General features: G+C 34.7%; 1 protein-coding gene across 1 annotated transcript in view; it reads left to right on the top strand.

Annotated features, from left to right (window-relative positions):
- The window catches only part of LOC115428216 (uncharacterized), a 250,354-nt gene that overhangs the window by 46,955 nt on the left and 192,420 nt on the right, over nt 1-10,979 (top strand). The window lies entirely within an intron of this gene.

Genomic DNA, 10,979 nt, shown 5'->3' with positions numbered 1-10,979 from the left:
ATATTGGACAAGATTTAGACTAGATTAGACAAAAGTAGATTAGATTAGAGTAGATAAGATTTAGTTAAAGTAGATTATATTCCACAAAATTTTATTAGACTAGATTAGACTAGATTAGATTAGACCACACTAGACTAGATTAGATTCAGTCAAATTAGACTTGATTAGACAAAATTCGATCAGACTACATTAGATTAAATTAGAGTAGATTAGATTAGATTACTTTACATTACATTATACTATATTATATTCGATTAAATTAGATTAGATTGGACTACATTATGTTAGATCAGATGCATAATATTCTCACCTTGATACTGGAAGATTAATACAAGGCACAAAAATATATTTCTTCCACTTTTTAATAAAAACCACAAACAGTGTAAAACAAGTGGATTTCATATTACAGGTGAAAATTTAACAACACACATAATAAACTGGAAGGAAGACAGTAATATTTCCTGTACATGCTCCAAAAAGGTTTAAAAACATTCTTTTCTATTTACAAAAGTATAAACTAGAGCGAACTGTTCAGACTCTGTGATGTTCGATCAGGAAAAACGTCTTTGATGGTTTTGTTTTACTTTAATTCAGATTTCTACACTTGGACTTTTTACAGAAACACGAGGTTGTGATAAAAACCACATCATCCATAAAGTCATTTTTATTTCAAAGCTGCTGCGGTGAAGTTTAACTGCAGAGAAAAAACACTAAATATCACTCAAAGGTGAAGTAACGAGCTGATAAAGACCACAGTGAATCTGTAGAAACGTTAAATTAAGTTTCATACGACGTGAGAGGAAAAGATGATGAAAACTCAGACGGCGTCGGTCGTATTTTCACTGTTATGATGATCAGCGATATCGTCATACATGGAATCATTTTCAGCAGGGTCACCTTTAACAAAGACAGTTTATTTTACAAAAGAGGTACAAATTATTAAACATAAAAAGGAAAAAAATCACATATACGAAGACAAAATGATTGGAAATAAGTCATACAAACAAAACAAAGCATGAAATATGAGTTATATGAAAAAAATATAAGTATTAGTTCATATTTACCTGTAATATTAACAGTGTGAAACTCTGCTGTCTCTTCTCTGGATCTTTTTACACCTAAACATAAAGAACAAAAGTGATTTAGTAATAGTTAGTTACATACTTTCATATATTTTACAATCTAACAATATTTATTTTCCTATTTTACAGGAAAAAATGGACAAAAATGAACCAAATAATCAACAAAATGGAGAAAAAAGAGCAGAAATGAACAAAATAATCAATGAAATTACCAAAAATGAAGAAATAATCAACAACATAGACAAATATGAACCTAATAGTAATAAAATGAACAGAATATTCAACATAAAGGACAAAGATGTGGAAACTAATCCAAAACACTGACAAAAATGAGCAAAATGATCAACAAAATGAACAAACAAAGAAAATAGTCAACAAACTGGACAAAAATGAAGGAAATAAGGACAAAAAAACATCAACTAAATGGACAAAAACGAAGGAAAAAAAGGACAAAAAAAAAAAAAAAATCAACTAAATGGACAAAAACAAAGGAAAAAAAGGACACAAATGACAAAACAATAATCAACAAAATGAACAAACAGAAAATAGTCAAGAAACTGGACAAAAATGAAAAAAATAATCAACTAAATGGACAAAAAAAGTTAAAAAAAAAAGGACAAAAATGACAAAAATAAACAACAAACTGGACATAAAGGATGGACAAAAAGGACAAAAATGAAAAAAATTATCAACAAAACGACCAACAATTAAGAAATAATCGACAACATAGACAAAGGTGAACTAAATAGTAACTAAAATTAACAAAATATTCAACACAAAGGACAAAGATGGGGAAACTAATCCAAAACACTGACAAAAATGAGCAAAAATAATCAACAAAATGAACAGACATAAAGGAAATAGTCAACAAACTGGACAGAAATGAAGGAAAAAAGGACAAAAATGAAAAAAAAAAAAAATCAACTAAATGAACAAAAATGAAGGAAAAAATGGACCAAAAAAAAATCAACTAAATGGATAAAAACGAAGGAAAAAAAGGACAAAAAAAGACAAAAATAATTAACGAAATGGCCAAAAATTGCGGTAAAAACTTATGTATAAAACAGTATTTGTCATTGTTGAAGTTGTTCAGATCTCTCAAATATTTAAGACCTGAAAATAAAGAATAAAAGTCATGTAATACTGTTAATAATGGTTTGTTTCCTACTTTCCTCTATTTTCAGTTTTTTGCTTGATGTAATAAATGTCTCAACTCTGTCTCGATGTTACAACCAGAGTTGAGACATTTATTTCTCAACTGTCTGTAAAATACAGAGTTCTGGAACTGTTCAGATCCTCGATGACGTCTTTTTTACCGTTTGTGTAAATGACGTTTGACTTTCAGATTTCATTTGAACAATAAGCTGAACGGTAGACGGTGAACTCACTGAATTCAGATTTCAGATGTTCAAGTGAAAAACCAGACCCATAACATCCTTTTCCACACTGTCACTGTAACTGTTGTGGTTCTAAACCGGTCCATGTGCATTCAGATCAAACATGTGTCATATTTACCCCTTAAATCAGTCATGTCGTATTCTGTTGTGACTCCTGTGGATCTTTTTATGCCTTAAAATAAAGAATAAAAGAGATTCAATGAGGTTAGTTTTTAATGTTCATTATTATTTAAAGACAAACAAAAATAAAGTCACATTTTCTCCTCCTCCTCCTCCTCCTCTTCCTCCTCCTCCACACCAAAACTGGTCCACCAGAGTCCAGTCCTTCCCATTTGATGAATTTGTGAAATTATAATAAAAATTCAACTGAATATATTAACGATCAGTCAAGGATGTTAAAATCATGGTAGTTCTGGTTCCACATTCAGACCAATATGAACTAAAGTGGATCAGACTAATAAAATTCTATTATAATAGCCTCTAAATAATGACATAACAATTGAAATTTTTGTTTTAGTGTCAAATAAGTAAAATTTCATGAAAATGTTTACATTTACAAACTATCCTTTCACAAAAAAAACCAACACAAAATAACTTGAACAAATATGAACAAACGTCTGAAGACACCAGTTGGACAGGTTTAGAGGATGCTGCACCCTTGTGGTGTGAGTTGACAATTACATCAAAAAAAGCTGAATTCAGTCAATGTGGAAGTGTGCCAGTGTTCTAAGGCAGTGGAGGCGCTGATGGCCCTTTTTACACACAGACCTGCAGTTTTCATTAAAACTCAGTTTTTCATCGATTATAGTCCCAAGGTACTTGTATGATTGCACTTGCTCTGTAGTCTGACCTTTATTTAAAGTGACTCTGTGCCTGTCCTGTTGTTTTCTAAAATCGATGACCATATCTTTTATTTTAGATGTATTTAGGTGAAGGTAGGACTCCTCACACCATTGGACAAAGTCATCAATGACAGGGCCATAATAAAAACTTTTCATTACAAAGACATTACAATAAAACAACCTGGTTGGGTCATTTGGACCCACTGATGCGTCTGAGGGTTAATGAGCCTTTGTTCTGGATCTAAAATATCATCACATATGAATTTGTATGAAATGTTAAATCAGCCTTTTTGTGTTTTGCAGCTGAGAATAAATCCTAAGTCATGTAACAGTTCATGATGTTTTGACATTTTCAGCTGAATTTCACTGTTGACTCACCTCGTTTTATAAACCAGAGTCTAAAACTGCAGCAAAGGACGAAGAAGACGAGGACAGACACCAACATGACTTTATAAACCAAACCGAAATGTGGTGGAAGATGTTCAGGAACATCTGGAAAACAAAGACCACTGTTTAGACTTTTATCAGTAGGATTAAACATGGAAACCTCTGTTCTGGACCATCATCATCATCATCATCATCATCATCATCATCTTTCCTGACTCATGTTATGGAATTTACACCGATCACCCATGACATCATGTCCAGATGATTTCTTTTTACCTCTGCCAAGGAGGTTATGTTTTTGCCGGCGTTGGTTTGTCTGTTTTTCTGTCTGTCCATGTGCAAGATAACTCAAAAAGTTATGGATGGATTTGGATGAAAATTTCAGGAAATGTTGGTATTGGCACAAGGAACAAATGATTAAATTTTGGTAGTGATGGGGGGGGGCACTGATCTGCCTTGGCGGAGGTCTGCGCTCTCTGAGTGCTTTTCTGGTTATGTTCATTTTTTCAGTGTGTTGATGATTCAGTTTATTTTGTTGACTATCATGTTCTTTTTTCCTGCTGGGTTGGGGGTCCAAGCACCTGCCTGCCTTGCCTAATGGTAAGCTGCACCTCTGTGTGTAAACTGCAGATGGCGTTTGTGGTGTTTCACTGACTTTCTTCATCATTTGTGTGTTTTGTTGTGGTCGTACCGGTGTTTTCCACTGGTGTTGTTTTGGTCTTGACAGTGTCTGCAGAACAACAGAAGTAGGAAATCTTCAAACCACTGGAACCACGTAGATGCTGAACCTGCTCTGGGTTCTGTTTCTCATGGTAAAGCTTCAACCACATGAGTTTCAGTTGAACCCAGAATTAGACCTGTGTGAACCTACCTGTGTCTAATGCTGTTGGTGCACTTGTCATTGGTTTGAATGTAGGTGTTTTGGTCATTTGAGTCTCTTTGCCTCCAGTGAAGAAGAAAAAACCTCTGCATTAAAGGAGCTGTATGAAAGAATTCAGTTCCCAGTAATCCTAAAATGGCCCTGAATGTCACCAGACATGAAGGAATCCTGTTCATTTCAAATACTGATCTCACTGACAGTAGTAGTCCAGACAGAATATTTGTATTTGAATCACAACTAATTCATTTTTATGTTGGATATTGGGGGAAAAAACATTTTTTGTGTTTTTTGCATCAAAAACAGCTATTATTTATTTACATTAAAAACATGGCATTTAAAGGGCTAAAATATGACAGTTATTGAGTATTTGGTATTTTTGTTTATGGATCAAGTTGATGAAATAGAAAAAAATGTAAAACTTCACTAACTAACACTTCATGTTATAAAAGGTCATATTATTTTACTCAGTTTTAGGTCAGAATTCACAATTTGTTCATTTTTACATGACTTTTTAAACTCTGATCCATCCACTAAAACCATCCCATAATAAACAGTGTTAAATTCCTACACTAACACCCTTCTACAAAGTGAGTACAAAATGCACACTGAGACATTTAACATTTGACATTTGACATTTGACCTAGAACCAAAAATAATAATGGATATGATCCGATGTTGGTGTTAATCACTGACAGGATGAAAAAATAAAATAAATAAATAATGCAATTTATATGTAGAATACTGAGAAAAAAAAGTTGGTACTGAAAAAATATTATTTGTTTACATTACAAACACTGGATTTAAAGGGTTAAAAAATATAACAGTTATTGAGTATTTGGTATTTTTATTTATGGATCAAGTTGGTAAAATACAAAACAAAATGTTTTTCCAAAGTTCAAACCAACTGTATGTAAAACATTCAGACGTTCCTGCCCCTCTGTGCAGATGATGTGCTTTCAGTAGTGAGGGTCAGGGCGTCTGATACTGGAGGGTTCATATTTGGGTTCAGTTTCTCCAACTGTCTGGAAACTCAGACAAAAACACTTACAGAGTAAAGACATTATGCTATAAATGTATTTTTCTGTGACATCTACTGCCTTGCCTACAGTGGTTTGTCTGTCACCACTTAAACCACCTCGATGCTGAACTTCCTGAAAATGTGACAGGTTGATGTGAACTCATCGCTGAACATTTACTGTCACATTCATGTCTTTTGTTCATCATATCTGAGCTGTTGACGTCTATGATTCATCACCTTTACCTTTTTTCCCTGGTTTCGTGCCCTTTTTGCTGTTGTTTGTCTTGGATGTAGTTTTCTTCTGTGTTGTTGCTGTTGTTGTTGCAGACGTACTTGTCGTTTTTGTGTCTGTTGTTGTGGGCGGTGCTTCATCATCACCTGTGTGAGGCAGATGATGAATATAAAGCACACACAGTCAAACTGTTTCACTGTGTGTGTTATTGTTTCTTACCTGTGGTCACATTCAGATACACAGCAGGTTTTCCATCACAGCTGTACAGTCCAGAATCAGACAGTCTAAGGTCTGTCAGAGTCAGAGTCAGACCAGGATGTGGTCTCCATCCATCAGACTGTCTTCTCCATATTAGATCATCTGAACCAGTAACATGAGGACATGTCAGAGTGACACTGGTCCCTTCTCTAGCATGTTGGATGAAGGTTCCTGGACACAAAAAACACACAGTGAGTAAAAAGCAGACATTTTTAGAGTCATGTCTAAAATGAAACAACCATCATTCACTGAACACAAACATAAAGCAAATGGTCTGTCTGTGTTCTGGTTTTTCATGAGCTGAAATCAGGGAAGGAAAACCTTTAGTGTGTCCACAACAGACCCATTCTTAAATCTGTGTTCCAGAGCTCTGCTGTTTGACTGAGATATTCATCCACCTGTGGGGTTTGTCCAATCAGGATGCAGATCAGACAGCGTCATTATTGCACAGGTGAGTCTCAGCTAAAGGACAATGGAATGTCTGATGCAGGTATTTTGTGAAACAGACATTTTTCTCTGCACAGGAAATTTGCCCGAGTAAAATTTAGTGAAATTGAAGAAAATTTTACTCTCCTCAGATAACATTTGGTCCCTCTCCAAAAAGAGTAAAAGTTACTCTTTGGGTAGAGCTCTCCAAACTCAATATAGAGAAAAAATTTACTCTTTTTGAGGAAAATACTTTTGACTGTGGAGAAGATGCTCAGTAATTTTTCCTGTGTGCATTTATTTCTCTCATCCACACATAAACAGTGTTTTAGTTGCAAAAAACTGACATTTTTATGAACTCTATCCAAACTGTATGTGGTTTGTGTGTATCTGTGTGTTCAGATTAAAGTTAAAAATACCTGATTACAGTAATACCTGTAGTAATGTGGACATGGCATAAAATATGCAGCAGAACGACACAATTATATATTCATTCAAAAGAAAATGTGGCAATAAGACCGAAAGTCTTCAACAATCTTAAAAATAGGACTTATATGAGTGAATTTACACGTTAAAATGATAGTTATATGTACAAAAATGTAATAAATAAAGTTAAAATCATTGAAATCAACACAAATGTGTGTGTAAATCTAAATGTAATGATTATTGTATCGAATGAATGAATCAGTCTGACCTGTTGGGATCACCGTCAGCTCCACTGACCAATGGCTGTTACAGATGTATTCTCCACTGTCTGATAAATAAACTCTGTTAATGTGCAGTGAATTATATCCCACTGAACTAAATCGTTCCTCTGGGTCATTTTCTCTTCGTTCTTCGTCACCAATGACTGAAAATAGAAAATTGGATTCATGGTCGTTCCGCCCAGGAGCCCGTTTTTTCCAGGTCATTCTGTTGTCCACGATGTCAGAACAAGGTAAAGACACTGAGTTCATCTCCATTACAGCCATATGAACCATCTCTGGAAAAAGAAACAGAACTTTACTGTTAAACATTTATCAGAGTTCACTGTCATTACTCAAATACCACAACAATAATTCATTCTAGATAAGCAGATACTGTGATTCTATTGGGACAGTTGTCATTATTTTACTTCATTACAGGAGATATATGTTGTATTTTTACTTTAAAATCCTCATAAATGAAAACTATCAGTGTGAGTGTTTGGAATAAAGAGTTGTGATGTTATTTTAAAGATGTCGGTGTGTTGTATTAACTGATATGAACTGATTTTATTCACAGCCATGAGTCTGCATGTCACAGAACGAAGATGAGAACTGGATAGAAACAACTGTCAGAGTCAAAGAAAAGAAGTGATAAAAACAGAAGCTGTTGTTTGAAGGTTCAATGTCAGCGTTTCTTCTACATGGGTGAGTTTGATTCTGAGGCTTATGAGGATATGAAGTTATTATGGGATGTTCTTATCGTTGCTCAGTTGCTGTTTGTTGATCCACAGTTCAGACTAAACTGTGACAGTTCTGAACTTGTTTGTTCAATTTCAAACAGATCTTATGTTCAGTTACTGACAACACAAACCGAACAGAAAACAGAAGTGATTAATGGTTTTACTGTGACTGTTTTCAGTCTAAAAACAGAGCTAAGCTAACAGAGCTAAGCTAACAGAGCTAAGCTAACAGAGCTAAGCTAACAGAGCTATAACGTCAACTGTCAGCTGATGCAGCACAGTAGAAAAAATATGCAGCATCAAGTCACATCTAAGGATTAATATCATTAGTTAAAATAACCTTTACCACATTAATTAATCAATCAACCACATTAATTAATTACATTTAATCCTATGTCAGTTAAATGTGATTCCATTCATCAGTGTCTGTATTTACACTGTGATTCATCCCATTACTGTAACTGTACTGTTGTGGATAAACCTGATCTGAACCAACAGGTTTGAGTGGAAATCAATGAAGAATTGGTATTAGAGTGGAATTAACAGGGTTTTTTTTTAACAAAATGTTTATTTTGCATATTATCGCCATAAAGTGAGTAAAAGCTAGTACTATAACGTAGTTAATTTTATTTAATCTTTATGTAACCAGGAAAAAAGCTCATTAGACTAAAAATCTCTTTTTCAAGAGTGTCCCTGGCTGAGACAGCAGCAGCAGAAGATAGAATATGTTAAAATGTGAGAAAACATCCAGATTACTCAGCATTAAAATGTTTTATTTCATAGTTTTCACAGTTTTCAACATTTTTTAATAGTTATTTGTTAAACCAATAGTTAAAACTCATGGTGTCCAGCTGAGTGGACATTTATGGAACTCCATGAAAAATAGGTTCCAGAAAACAATTAAAATGTTGGGTTTTTGGTTTTTTACACCTAAAGAGGAAAAAAAAAAATCTGGACTACGGTTCTCCATAATTTACACATGAAAGGGTTAAAAAGCATTATTGAATGAAGAACAGAAACCACAGAAACAGATGAATTTACCAAAGTTGTGAGATTTCAAATCCAGGTTAAAGGTGTCCAACAGTAGTTTGGACATACGTGGAGTTCAGAGGACGACGGAGCGCTGCTGTTCTTACCTGCACAGACTCTGCAGCTCAGGATGAAGGCTGACAGACACATGTAGACGTTCATCCTCATCATCACAGACTGAAACCACTGAACGTTCACGCAGACGCTTTGACTCTGAACTAGAACAGGAACTGGTCTGAATGTAAACCTGTTCCTCTAAAACCAAAAGCACCGCCCTGAGCTCATCACTGTCTCAAATGTCCTGTTTATGGACAGTTTTTTCTGTAGATTTCCTCTTTTTTTCTTAGAAAAGTGCTTCATGTGTCATGTTTTACTGCTCATTAGTCATTATATCAGAGCGTGGATAATAAGCACTATTTGTGTTGGATTCTGTGTTTAACTTTAGTGTGAGAAGAGGAAGCGTTCTGTGGTTCCTGATGATGGACAGTAACAGATACAAGAGTAAAGTCAGAATGAGTTCAGTAAGAGGATGGAACTTGTACAAATAAGACAGAAGATCGAGAATAAAAACACAGAATAATGTTGGAATCAAACCAGACTAGGATGAAAACCCACAACATATGAACGTTTCCTCTCAGTTTTACCCATACAGACCCAAACAGCTACTGATCTAAACTGTTTAATACCTGTTGATCCACTAATTCTCTTAATCCATGTCAATAATTGGTGTCAAATACAGTTCTTCATCTTTTCATGGTCATCAGATATGACCCATTTGGACATTCAGAAGCTCCGTAGTTACCGTGGAAACACCGTTATCTTCTCCAACACTGTAACATCACACTCCCAGTAAAACCCATGGAGTTAGATCAGTGACAGTGGATGGACACACTGGGTTTATGTTCAGTTAATGACAGATTTTAATACAAAAGTCATTTTTTCTTCAGTTTTCTCTGTTTTTGCCATAATAACCCTCAACTCTGAGCTTTTATGAACAGCTACATGATCAATGAACTAGATAGAAGAAAGTACCTGATTTATGCTGAAAAAATGCAAAATGCAGAGGATAATATTATAATAAATGGTGATAAATCACTTAAGAAAGGTTAGATGTAGAGAAAATTTAATCTGGGAACTGACATAACAGTCACGCTGGGTCTTTATGGGATTTTCCTAAAAATTGTATTTTTTATTTTTTCCTCCTGTCATCTGTCAGTGATTAACACCAACATTGATTCATGTTCATTATTATTTTTGGTTCTAGGTCAAATGTTAAATGCTAAATGTGTCAGAGTGTATTTTGTACTCACTTGGTAGAGGGGGTGTTAAGTGTAGGAATTTAACACTGTTTATTATGGGATGGTTTTAGTGGATGGATCAGAATTAAAAAAAAAAAAAAAAAAATCATGAAAAAATGAACAACTTTTGAATTCTGACCTAAAACAAACTGAAAAATCGTATGACAGTTTATACATGAAGTGTTCAGTGTGTATAATATGTTCACCTGGACACTGGAAGGTATTGGAGTTTTACTCAGAGGTGGGTACGTACTTATCATCTGGACTTTTAAGATGAGAAGGAGGAACTGAGACCAAAATGGGGACGTTAGTCTGTAATTGTATCAGTATCTAGTTGTGGAACACCTCCCCCCCCCCGCCACCCCTTGGTCCTCTGCAATAAGGTACGTCGTTCAGACCCCTCCCACAATTAGTTACACAGTGCTATAACTGCCCCCCCCCCTCGACAATTTATTACCTGCACCCCACCCCGTTTGCAAATTTATTATTAGTTATTAGTGAGTTGTTAGTGTTTTTACAGGTCTCTGTTATCAAACCATCATATCAGTATTTTTTCCTGCATAAACCTCTTAAACCACTTTATTTCTGCTCAAACCGACCAAATCTTCAATGAGTATCAATCATTTTTACCCTTTAAAGGACAGTTTGAATACATGATGACACACAAACTTAGTGGTTTTCCATATAATACATGATGGACGGAT

This window comes from Sphaeramia orbicularis, chromosome 11, assembly GCF_902148855.1.
Source record: "Sphaeramia orbicularis chromosome 11, fSphaOr1.1, whole genome shotgun sequence".
NCBI lineage: Eukaryota > Metazoa > Chordata > Actinopteri > Kurtiformes > Apogonidae > Sphaeramia > Sphaeramia orbicularis.
This window is presented reverse-complemented; position numbering and strand designations above follow the sequence as displayed.